Source organism: Leucoraja erinacea, chromosome 31, assembly GCF_028641065.1.
Source record: "Leucoraja erinacea ecotype New England chromosome 31, Leri_hhj_1, whole genome shotgun sequence".
In the NCBI taxonomy this organism is placed as follows: domain Eukaryota; kingdom Metazoa; phylum Chordata; class Chondrichthyes; order Rajiformes; family Rajidae; genus Leucoraja; species Leucoraja erinaceus.
In genome coordinates, this window is record NC_073407.1 from 3,847,342 (window position 1) to 3,861,040 (window position 13,699).

Genomic DNA, 13,699 nt, shown 5'->3' on the forward strand with positions numbered 1-13,699 from the left:
CTACTTGCTCCATTTAGATCCCAAGCTGCAAATCCATAACTCCCTGAGGGTGGTGATCCCGGTGGATAAGGTGCGACTTCCCCTCCCCCTCCGTCCCACCCCCACCCAAGTCGTTGTACTACCTGCAAAGTCGTCTTGTTGACTCTCATTGTCAGGAACTCGTTTTCACCTAGCTCGCAGCTAAATGGCGTTTCCTTTATCAGCGTTACTGATATGCATTAGTTCTATATCGCTATATATTCTGTATCACCCTCTATATCTCTCCTTTCCCTTTCCCCTGATTCTCAGTCTGAAGAAGTGTCTCGACCCGAAATGTCACCCATTCCTTTTCCCCAGAGATGTTATCTGAACCACAGAGTTACTCCAGCTTCTTGTGTCGATCTTCGGTACATGGACAGGACAGGTTTGGAGGGATATGGGACAAACACAGGCAGGTGGGTCTAGTGTAGATGGGGCATGTTGGTCGGTGTAGGCAAGGTAATGGCCTACTCCTGCGACTATCTTCTATGTTTCTTACCCATAGGTCTGAACATTGAATTCTCCAAATTTAGGTAACTTCAAAACCCTTTACCACCATGCCACACCCCACCCAACCCACCGTCTCCCTCTCTTCTCCAAACCCCTCCCCCCCTTTCCCACCCCTCACTCTGCCCTCTGCCCCACGTGGACTTGCACCTAATTCTAGCATCACAATATGCTCCATTTTAATCAATTTGTCTCACACCTACTGTCATAGAGTGATACAGTGTGGAAACAGGCCCTTTGGCCCAACTCATCCACACCGGCCAACAGGTCCCAGCTACACTAGTCCCACCTGCCTGCATTTTGCCCATATCCCTCCAAGCCTGTCCTATCCATGTACCTGCCAACTGTTTCTTAAACATTGTGATAGTCCCTGTCTCAACTACCTCCTTGCTCCACCACCCTTTGTGTGAGAAAGCTGGCCCGCAGATTCCCATTAAATCTTTTCCCCTTCACCTTAAGCCTGTGCCCTCTGGTCTTTGATTTATCCACTCTGGGCAAGACGCTCTGTGAGTCTACCTGATCCTTTCCCCTCATGATTTTATACGATCTGTTTTTTCATCTCTGGTCCTTTTTCACCATCTGCCCATCATCCCCCCCCCCCCCCCCCCCCCCCCCCCCCCCCCCCCTTCTCCCTCAACTCATCATCAACCTATTACCTGCCAGGCTTACTGCTGGCTCTCATCGCCTCCAACTATCTTCCCCTTTCCCCTCCGCTACAGCAGTCTGAAGAAGGGTCTCGACCTGAAACGTCACCTATCCACGGTCTGCAGTTCCTTGTATCTCCAGAATAAATCCAGATGCCGCCTCACCCGCTGTGTTACTCCAATATTTTGTGTCTACCTTTGTGTTTCTTTTGTAGATGGACACAAAATGCTGGAGCAACTCAGCGGGACTGGCAGCATCTCAGGAGAGAAGGAATAGGTGATGTTTTGGGTCGAGTCTGAAGAAGGGCCATGACATGAAACGTCACCCATTCCTTCTCTCTGGAGATGCTGCCTGTCCCTCCGTGTTACTCCAGCTTTTTGTGTCTATTTAAAGCAGCATCTGCAGTTCCTTCCTACACAGTGTGTTCCTCTGACACGCACCATGACCCATTAACCTTGTGTTCACTAACCCTATACTGCTTCCTGTTTTCACAAAGCCCAGATTAAATCAATTCTCATCCTTGATTTCAAATGACTCCTCCCCATTGATGTAACGTCTTCCAGACCCGTAACTTTAGTTTAGTTTGGATATACAGCAGGAAACTGGCCCTTCGGCCCATCGAGCCCACACCAGCGATCTCCGCACATCCTACACTATGGATAATTTTATACATACACCAAGCCAACTAACATACAAAACTCTTTAAGTCTTTGGAGTGTGGGAGGAAACTGAAGATCTCAGAGAAAGCCCACAGGGTCACGGGGAGAATGTACAAACTCCGTACAGACAGCACCTGTAGCCAGGATTGAACCTGGGTCTCTGGCGCTGTAAGGCAGTAACTCTACCACTGTGCCACCGTGCCGCCCCTGAGATATCTACTCCAATTTGGGTATCTACTTCATCTGGTGGCGTTGCCATTGGCTGCCTTGTAGGTTCATTGGCCACTGTAAACTGTCCCTAGTGCTCATCATTCATACGTTCATAAGTTCTAGGAGCAGAATGAGGCCATTCATCCCATCAAGTCTACTCCCCCATTCAATCATGCCTGATCTAGTAGTGCGTGTATCAAAGATGGCACCAGCGTATGCGTGATCTCTGGTCCGCATGGACACGGTGTTTCCACGCTGTATCTCTAAACTAATCAAAACTAAACCAAGTTGAAGGTTTTCTCTTGCCTGGCAGCTGCTGCTCTCACATGCCTTTGGATAGCTTGCCGTTGGCTTGTGTTTGATAATGCACCTTTGAAGTGTTTGAGGGTCGTTTTACAAAGTCACAGACAGTAGACAAACAAAGCAAACTCTTCTGATCATTGCATTAGATCACAGCTAATTTGCAGTTTCACCCTGCACGCCTTCATTGATTCCTTCCACCTTCAGAGCGTTGCAACTGAACAGCGGGATTTCCTTTTGAAATTCTCAATAGCAGGCTGTTATGAGTGTGCGATGGTCCAGACTTGCCCAGCTTTTATAGTCATAGAGTTATAGAGTCATATAGCACGGAGACAGGCCTTTCGGCCCAACTTGCCCACACCGGGCAACATGTCCCAGCTACACTAGTCACAACTGCCCGCGTTTTGTCCATATCTCTCCAAACCTGTCCTATCCATGTACCTGTCTAACTGTTTCTTAAATGTTGCGATAGTCCCTGCCTCAACTACCTCCTCCGCCAGCTTATTCCATACATCCACTACCCTGTGTGTGAAAAGGTTACCCTCAGATTCCTATTAAATCTTTTCCCCTTCACCTTAAACCTATGTCCTCTGGTCTTCGATTCATCTACTCTGGGCAAGAGACTCTGTGCATCTACCCGATCTTTTATAGGCAAAGCATTTCCTGGCTAAGCATCAGGTTCTCAGTTTAGGGATAAAAACAGGAAAAATACTCTCCACTTCTTGGGTCTCGACCCAAAGCGTCACCCATTCCTTCTCTCCAGAGATGCTGCCTGACCAGCTGAGTTACTCCAGCTTTGTGTGCATATCCACCCCCAACCCTTGCCCTGCGCTCTACTATGTCTACCACTTGCTGGGCTTGGTTGGTCCTGCCCCTCCTCTCTTCCAGCTTTTTTCTGGTACACCCTCTCCCCCACACCACAATCAGTCTGAAGAAGGGACCCGACCCAAAACATCACCTATCCATGGTCTGCAGAGATGCAGCCTGACCCACTGAGTTACTCCAGCACTTTGTGCCTTGCAAGTTCATGTTTTCCCACATAACTCCATTTGCCACATTCTTGCCCATTCTTTTATCCTGTCAATATCCTTTTCCCACGGTGCGAGTTTAATCCAAGAGCTCTCCCCAGTTTAAAAAAAAATCAAACTCGTGGTAAGCACGGAGAATGAACGTAGCGGGTACGTCGGAGCTCGGGGACGTCTTTTAGCGGCTCGTAACGCTAACGGCAGGTACTCGGGAAGACTCGCTAATGGCAGGTAAGCTCGGGAAGACTCGTGAAGATTTTTCAACATGTTGAAAAATATCCACGAGAGCCCAGAGTACCGACTAGCGGCAATTATCGTAAATCTCCGAGTTCGAATCAGGGCAAACTCGGGAGAACTCTTTAAACGAACTCGTACAGTAGGAGAGGGGTTTAACCTGCAAACCAGCACCTCTTTGGAGTGTGAGAGGAAACCAGAGCACCTGGAGAAAACCCACGCAGGTCACGGGGAGAATGTCCAAATTCCGTACAGACAGCACCTGTAGTCAGGATGGAACCCGGCTCCCTGGCGCTGTAAGGCAGCAACTCTACCGCTGCGCCACCGTGCTGCCCCATATGTTTTTGCATAGCTGGTAAATGTAGTGACCATAATTTCAGAATCTTCGTCAACGTCATTCATATTAAGAGTGAAAAAATTGCCGGCCCAGTACCTGTCGCCATGGGAACCTTTCAATACATCTTGCCAACCAGATAAAAACATGTGTTTAAGCCTGAAACATTTCCTGATCGCCAGCCAAGCTTCAATCCTCAAGAAGGAGACGAGGAGGAATTTCTTTAGTCAGAGCGCGGTAAATCTGTGGAATTCATTGCCATAGAAGGCTTTGGAGGCCAAGTCAATGGATATTTGTAAGGCATAGATAGAAAGATTCTTGATTAGTACGGGTGTCAGATGTTATGGGGAGAAGGCAAGACAATGGGATAGGGAGGGAAAGATAGATCAGCCACAATTGAATGACATAGAGGACGAGGGGCCGAATGGCCTACTTATGCTCCTATCCCTTTGACTTATGACCTTATGTTCACACAATTAGTATTAGTTCCTAGTTACAGCATGGAAACAGGCCCTTCGGCCCACCGTGTTCATGCTGACCAATGATCACCCGTTCACACTAGTTCTTTAGATTTTAGACTTTAGAGATACAGTGTGGAAACAGGCCCTTCGGCCCACTAAATCCGCGCCGACTAGCAATCATGCCATACAGTAAACTACACACACTAGGATCAGTTTTACAACTTACTGAATCAAAGTCACCTACAAACCTGTGGGAGCTAACCGGAGGAAACCCACGCAGTTCACGGGGAGAACGTACAAACTCCGTACAGACAGCATCCACAGGTCTCTGGTGCTGTAAGGCAGCAGCTCCACCCTTGCGCCACCGTGCCACCCCATGCTATCCCACTTGTTACATCATATTCCATAAGCTTTTATTCTCATCCATGGTCCCTGATGCTGCACCTTGCACGGTGCCTTTCGGAAGTACAGCAGATGCACTGGTTCCACTTTCATCCACAGCACATGAGGCAATAGGTAGGGGTGGCACAGTGGCGCAGCGGCAGAGTAGCTGCCTTACAGCGCCACAGACCAGGTTCGGTCCTGACCTCGGGTGCTGTCTGTGTGGAGTTTGCGTGGGATTTCCTCCCAAAGGCGTGTGGGATTTGTAGGTTAATCGGCCTTCTGTAAATTGTCACCAGTGTATAAGAAGCAGTTGAGAAAATGGGATAATGTAGAACTAGTGTGAACGGGAGATCGATGGCCATAGAATCATAGAGTGATACAGCGTGGAAACAGGCCCTTCGGCAAACATGTCCCAGCTACACTAGTCCCACACACCTAAATGTTTCTTAAACATTGGGATAGTTCCTCCTCTGGCAGCTTGTTCCATACAGTGGGCCAAAGGGCCTGTTTCCGTGTTGCAACTCTGAACTAAAGTCGTGGACAATGTGATTCCTGTTTACGGTATTCTCTGCGAGGAAGAATCCGTCTACAACGAGGTCTGTGCCTTACCAGCCACTTCAAACATATTGAAACATTGAAACATAAGATTGTTAAGGGCTTGGACACACTAGAGGCAGGAAAAAATGTTCCCGATGTTGGGGGAGTCCAGAACCAGGGGCCACAGTTTAAGAATAAGGAGTAAGCTATTTAGAACGGAGACGAGGAAACACTTTTACTCACAGAGAGTGGTGAGTCTGTGGAATTCTCTGCCTCAGAGGGCGGTGGAGGCAGGTTCTCTGGATGCTTTCAAGAGAGAGCTAGATAGGGCTCTTAAAAATAGCGGAGTCAGGGGATATGGGGAGAAGGCAGGAACGGGGTACTGATTGTGGATGATCAGCCATGATCACATTGAATGGCGGTGCTGGCTTGAAGGGCCGAATGGCCTACTACTCCTGCACCTATTGTCTATTGTTTATTCACTAAGTAGGCAAAGTCGGATTAACTGCAGCTGCTGGTAAACTGCGGAGACTAGTCAGAGGACAGATCCAACAGCTTGTAAACCCCAGGTTCACCATCAATGTCTCCCAGCTTTACGATATTATTTTGAGTTATTCATTTCTACTTTCATTCTCTGTGATTGGTCAAATACAAATGACGAACGATTCTGCTTTGTATGGAGGCATTTCAGAGCTCTGAATGGCCAGGAATCATTACAGCAGCAATATTATCTGAATGGCGAAAGCAGACACAAAAATGCTGGAGTTGCTGCCTTACAGGATTTTTATCGTGATGCATCACAGCTTGGTTTGGGAACAGCTCCATCCAGGACCGCATGAAATTGCAGCGAATTGTGGACGCAGCCCAGACCATCACACAAACCAACCTCCATATATACCTCACGCTGCCTCAACAAGGCATGCAGCATAATCAAGACATGTCGCACCCTGGCCACTCCCTCTTCTCCCCTCTCCCATCAGATGGTACAGAAGTGTGAAAACGCACACCTCCAGATTCAGGGACAGTTTCTTCCCAGCTGTTATCAGGCAACTGAACCACCCTACCACAACCAGAGAGCAGTGCTGAACTACTATCTACCTCGTTGATGTCCCTCGGACTATCCTTGACCGGACTTTGTTGGCTTCACCTTGCACTGAACGTTAATCCCTTACGTATTTACACACTTTAAAAGGACTGATTGTAATCATGTGTAAGAAAGAACTGCAGATGCTATTTAAATAGAAGGTAGACACAAAATGCTGGAAATCTCTGGAGATAGAAACATAGAAACATAGAAATTAGGTGCAGGAGTAGGCCATTCGGCCCTTCGCTGCTGGCTCACCTGCTGAGCTACTCCAGCATTTGATGTCTACCTTCGATTGGATCATGTACTGTACCTTGGTACGCGTGACAATAAACTAAACTGAACTAAACTGAACTAACTCAACGGATCAGGCAGCATCTGGGAAAAGTAATAGGTGATGTTTCGGATCGAGCCCTTCTTTAGACTGAGGGTCAGGGGAAAGGGGAAGGGGAAGGGGAGATGTAGACGGCACGTATGACAAATGAATGGAAGATATGCGGAAAGCAACGATAATCAAGGATATGTGGAGCCCATAATGGTCCATTGTTGGCTGTGGGATAGATAATAACGAGTTATGCAGACAGTGGAACATCAACAGGATGACAGTGAAACTGGTATGGTGTCTCGGGTGGGGGAGTGACGCAGATAGAGAGGGGATGCAGGGGTTACATGAAGCTAGAGAAATCAATATTCATGCGATTATGTTGATTTTCAAAGTGTCAGTACCAGTGGGAACATGATTGTCATCACCAGTGGGAACATGAGGTGGAGGATGTCCGAACACTGGGTAATGGAGTCACGTACAACAGTGTGTGTAGATGGGTCCATGAGTGTAGCCTTTACACTGCGCCGTGAGCTGGCACTGCAGTAAACAGACACGGTGGAGAAAAGAAGTTACTGGAGGGGAACTGATGCCCAGGAACTCCTTCCTGTATGAATATGTTCACTTCATATATTTCCTGTACTTCTATACCTGATATTTGACCTCACGGTGACATATCTTTGCCAATTACAAAATCATGGGAGGAGTAGAGCAGGTAAACGCACAGAGTCTCTTGCCCAGAGTAGGGGGGAATCAAGAACCAGATGTTAATACAATACAATACAATACAATACAATACCCTTACCCTTTACGTCTGTTCGTCTTTGGAGCGTTGGAGGAAACCGAAGATCTCGGAGAAAACCCACGCAGTCACGGGGAAAACGTACAAACTCCGTACAGACAGCACCCACAGTCGGGATCGAACCTGGGTCTGTGCCCCTGTCCCACTTAAAAGGCAGCAACTCTACTGCTGCACCACCGACCACCCCTAATTGAGGCAGGGACTAGAACAACATATTAAAAATACAGAGACTCTAAAGTCCCGGGAACTGCACTAGTGATGGTCTTCAGAAAAAGGGTCTTGACCCAAAATGTCACTCATTCCTTCTCTCCAGAGATGTTGGCTGTCCTGTTGAATTACTCCAGCATGTTGTGTCTATCTTTAGTTTAAGCCGGCATCTGCAGTTCCTTCCGAATAGTGATGGGTGGGATTAGTTCAGGAATCCTCCCCATGTCTTGCGTGGGACAGTGGGACAGAGGTAGAGCTGCTGCCTCACTGTTCCAGAGACGCAGGTTCAGTTCTGAGTGTAGATGAGAGTCACGGAGTCATACAGTGTGGAAATAGGCCCAACGGCCCAACTCGCCCATGCTGACCAAGATGCCTCATCTCTGCTAGTCCCACCTGGCCGCATTTGGCCCATATATCCCTCTAAACCTGTCTTGTTATCTTCTTGGGCTGCGTTTGAAGTTATGTTTCCATGAAGCGCCTTTGGCTTATATTACTCTCTCGTGAAAGTGCGACTCCTGTTATAATCCATTATATGGCTGTTTATTCTTAAACGGCATCTATCATTACCTGCCAGACATCAATCAGACAGTTGTTTGGAAACAGGGAGGTGGTTTGTGATTCATGGAAAAACAGTTTATTGTGCAGCAGAGTTAATTTAATCACCAAACAGTTTATTTGAAAAGGAAGGGACACAAAGCGTGGGAACTATTCCCAGTAAAAGTGTGAGGATTTCACCAGAGAAATGCAGTGTGTGGATGATTATTATATATGTTCATAGTCACAAGAATGAAATCAATCTCAGACACATGGAGCAGTTTGGTCAAGTTTGATTGAGATAGGTATTATTTGATCACCTCCACTCTGGTGATCTGTAGTGAAGGCACACCAAACCATATACATACTTGGTACTTGGCTACAAAGCTAAGGCCATGTACATTAAGAACCGCAATCAGGAATGTGCAATACATCTGGCTTTGTAGCCTGCCGTTGAACGATTAGAGGGGTACACATGGTAGCATTTCCATAGGCCATCTCATTACGGAGTTAGACTTTTCGACTTTATAGATACAGTGGAGAACCAGGCCCTTCAGCTTACGGAGTCCGCGCCAGGCAGCGATCACCCCGTACACTAGCACTATCCCACACACCAGGGACAATTTTCAATTTTACAGAAGTCAATTAACCTGCACGTCTTTGGAGTGTGGGAGGAAACCGGAGCGCCTGGAGAAAACCCACTCTGTCACCGGGAGAACGTACAAACTCCGCACAGACAGCACCCGTGGTCAGGATCGAACTTGTGTCCCTGGTGCTGTGAAGCAGCAACTCTACCGCTGCGCTGCTGTACCACACAAGGAGATGACTGGACTAAAACCCAGTCAATCACGCACGATGACCAAATATCTCCAGATTGACGGAAAACCCGGGGGGGCCAGGGGGGACGTTCCCCTCCATGTTTTCAGAGGTGGGGAACGCCCCCCCACCCCCCCCTCACATTACAAGCTTTAAATCTAATTCAGGGCGCACGGCTGAAGCTTCCGATGCCTCGTGTGTGTGTTAGTGTGCGCATGTGCGCGCGGCCTCCCAGAAATTGTGTCCCCCCTGACCCTCGGACCCCTCCATATTTTGAAAGCGGTTTCCGTCTCTCTATCTCCAGGGGACTGAGATGGATGGTACACTCAGAATTGTACATAGCTATCACACACTCCCTCCCTGCATTCAGTTATTGCGAGTATATCAGAAACAAGACCATCCTGTGAACGTTAGAAGGAGAAGCAAGAATAGATAATATGGCCGCTCACTCAATGAGATCGCAGCTGATCACAACACAAAGTGCTGGAGCAAATCAGCACGGCTCGATTGTAACCATGCATTGTCTTTCCACTGGCTAGTTAGCACACAACAAAAGTTTTTCATTGCACCTCGGTACAGGTGACAATTAACTAAACTCAACTAAGCTAGGTCAAGCAGCATCTGGTGAGGGGATGGACAGGCAACGTTGTGGGTCGGGATGCTTCTTCACTATGAACAACTGCATTTGGTCTGAAGGTGGGTCCCGACCCAAAACATCTCCTGCCCATACCCTCCAAAGATCCAGCCTGGCCCGCCAAGTTCCTCCAGCACTTTGTGTTGTGCTCAGGATTCCAGCATCTACAGTCTCTTGTGTAATCAAGTCATAGATTTTGACCAAGGCTTTTGATAAAATTCCTCACTGGAGGCTGACCCAGAAGATTAGGGTGCATGGGATCCATGGTAACTTGGTTGTTTTGGATTCAGAATCCGTTTACTGAAAGGCAACAGAGGGTGGTGGTGGAAGGGTATTTGTTATTCAGCCTGGGCAACTGTGGCCAGTGGATTTCCATTGCGATCTGTGCTGGGACCTCTGCTGTTTGTGATATCTAGAAACAACTTGGATGTCAATGTACGTATTCACATATTCTGTTGTGCTGCTGCAGTAAGAGTTTCATTGTCCCATCCGGGACACATGACAATGAAACACTCTTGATCCTTGACTCTTGACTAGATGGCTTGGTTTGTAAGCTTGCAGACGGCACCAAGATTGGTGGACTGGTGGACAGTGAGTAAGGTTGTCAAATTATTATCTAAATGGTGGCCGATTGGGAAAGGGGGAGATGCAGCGAGACCTGGGTGTCATGGTACACCAGTCATTGAAGGTAGGCATGCAGGTGCAGCAGGCAGTAAAGAAAGCGAATGGTATGTTAGCTTTCATTGCAAAAGGATTTGAGTATAGGAGCAGAGAGGTTCTACTACAGTTGTACAGGGTCTTGGTGAGACCTCACCTGGAGTATTGCGTACAGTTTTGGTCTCCAAATCTGAGGAAGGACATTATTGCCATAGAGGGAGTGCAGAGACGGTTCACCAGACTGATTCCTGGGATGTCAGGACTGTCTTATGAAGAAAGACTGGATAGACTTGGTTTATACTCTCTAGAATTTAGAAGATTGAGAGGGGATCTTATAGAAACTTACAAAATTCTTAAGGGGTTGGACAGGCTAGATGCAGGAAGATTGTTCCCGATGTTAGGGAAGTCCAGGACAAGGGGTCACAGCTTAAGGATAAAGGGGAAATCCTTTAAAAACCGAGATGAGAAGAACTTTTTTCACGCAGAGAGTGGTGAATCTCTGGAACTCTCTGCCACAGAGGGTAGTTGAGGCCAGTTTATTGGCTATATTTAAGAGGGAGTTAGATGTGGCCCTTGTGGCTAAGGGGATCAGGGGGTATGGAGAGAAGGCAGGTACGGGATACTGAGTTGGATGATCAGCCATGATCATATTGAATGGCGGTGCAGGCTCGAAGGGCCGAATGGCCTACTCCTGCACCTAATTTCTATGTTTCTATGTTTCTATATATAGGATAGAGATCAGCTGCAGAAATGGTTGGGAAATGGCAGATGGAGTTTAACCTCAGCATGTATGAGGTTTTGCACTGTGTGAGGGGAGAGAATACAGTTAATGGCAAGACCCTTAACAGCACTGATGGACGGATCTTGGGGTCCAAGTCCATAGCTCGCTGAAACTAGTAACACAAGTAGATCAAGTGGTAAAGAAGGCATATGGGACATTGAGATTAAGGGTTAGGGAGTCTTGATGCAGCTTTACAGGACGTTGGTTTTACCACATTTTGGAGCATTGCGTGCAGTTCTGGTCGCCCCTATTACAGGAAGCATGTGGAGGCTTTGGAGAGAATGTAGAGGAGCTTTATCAGAATGCTGCCTGCAGTAGAGGGAGAGGTTGGAGAAAGTTTGGATGGATTTTTCTGGAGTATCAGAGATTGAGGAGTGATCTGATGGAAATTCCGGGGGAATTCCGGAACAAGGGAAGACCCGGCATTTGGGGGGACCCCCATGTGGGAGGGGGACCAATGGGTAAAAGGGGGGGGGAGCAATGGGGATCCAGCATGGGGAGGGGGGGAAAAAGATCTAAGGAGAACCTGGCGTGGATACTTTGTAAGTTTGCCCGTGCCCTTTACGGGCGACTATTTGCACACCTTGGGTATACAAGCAAAGAGTTTCGCTGTGACTTGTCACATGTGACAATAAAGTATTCATCATCATCATCTTCATCATCATCCTTATATGTCATGTCTTCACCTTTTAATATCCTTTGACTTGGTAGAGAAAGTTGGAGACTTTGTTATAGTTTAGAGATACAGCGCAGAAACAGGCCCTTCAGCCCAGTGAGTCTGTACCGACCATCGATCCCCGCACATTAACACTACCCTGCACACACTAGGGGACAATTTTTACATTTATACATTTACACCAAGCCAATTATCGTGCACACCTTTGTATTTCTTTGGGGTGTGGGAGGAAGTCAAAGATATGGGAGAAAACCAAGATTTACATCGGCAGTTTCTCCCGGAGATGCCAAAGTGTTTCTCAGCCACCAATGAACCCTCAGTGACATGTAAAAGTGAGGTAAAGGACTATCTTGTGGTAATGTTTGTTGGAGAACCTCTCTCCTCTGCATGACCACTCTTGCCGATCTTTTACATATAACTGACAAGTCGCATTTCTTTTCTTTAAAAAAATATGAAATGTAGTCAATGATCGCAAGAATAATACATACGAGACAAAACAACACCAAACAGACGCACCACCATAATCTAAATCACCCAATGATCTAAACAAATAGCCTGAAATGTCAAATACACTCTTAAACAACTTATATCACCATCCTTTTTAAGGATATATTCCACTCCCCACGGTGCTCAGCGGTCCCGGAAATTCCCCGGGGTGCCCGTGGACAACGTGTAGTCCCTCTCTACATCCACCCAGGCACGGACATAACCCCGGAAAAGGGGCAGAATTGATTTTCAGACAGTGCAGTGTTAAGTCAATACTCGCTGCTGCGTTATCTGAATCATTAGATATTGTTTTGGTGAGATTCAAAAACAAGCGGTCTTGAGAGGGGACCACCTGATAACATCCACTCTTGGGATTTATTTTTTACCACCAGTTTAGTTCTTTTAGTTTTAAGATACAGCACAGAAACAGGCCCTTCGGCCCACCGAGTCCATGCCGACCATCAAGCACCCTGCACACCAGCGCTATCCTACACACACTAGGGCCAATTTTACCGAAGCCAATTAAACGACAAGCCTATACATCTTTGGGGTGTGGGAGGAAACCGCAACACCCAGAGAAAACTCTTGTAGGTCACGAGGAGAACTCTGTATAGACAGCACCGGTAGTCGGGGTTAAACCCGGGTCATTGGCGTTGTGAGACAGCAACTCTACCAGAGCGCCACCGTGCCACCCATAATGTTGTTCTTTGTTACATTTTTTCTAAAGGAGTTCCAACTATGAAGTTGAAAAACCTGAATGATTTCAGCTTAATAGCTGATTAGAACAGGTTCCCCGGTTCCAAAGAGAATAATGCTGACGAGGTTCGGGGAGAAGCTTTTCCATTGCTTGCCTTACGCCGAGCACCCATCATCTTTAGTTTTAATCATCTGGCAGTTGTATATCCAAATAAAATGCATATTTTGCACATGCCCAAGAGGCTTTTAAATTTGCATCCATTACATTTGGATAATTGAGAAATGTTATTGTAGATGAGGATGACTTCATAGAACACAGAGTACAGCACAGGAACAGGCCCTTCGGCCCACAAGGGTGTGCCATCTTTTATCTACTTGCACATGATCCGCCATTCCCTGCATATTCATTTGCCTATCCAAAAGCCTCTTAAAGACCAATATTATATCTGCCTCCACCACCACCCCCGGCAATGCGTTCCAGGCACCCACCAACCTCTGTGTGATGACGATGAACACTTTGTCCCTCTCAGCTTACATCTATGCCCTCTAGTCTGGGAAAAAAAAGTTCATAAGCGATATGAGCAGAATTAGGCCATTCGGCCCATCAAGTCTATTCCACCATTCAATCATGGCTGATCTATCTCTCCCTCTCTACTCCATTCTTCTGCCTTCTCCCCATAACCCCTGACA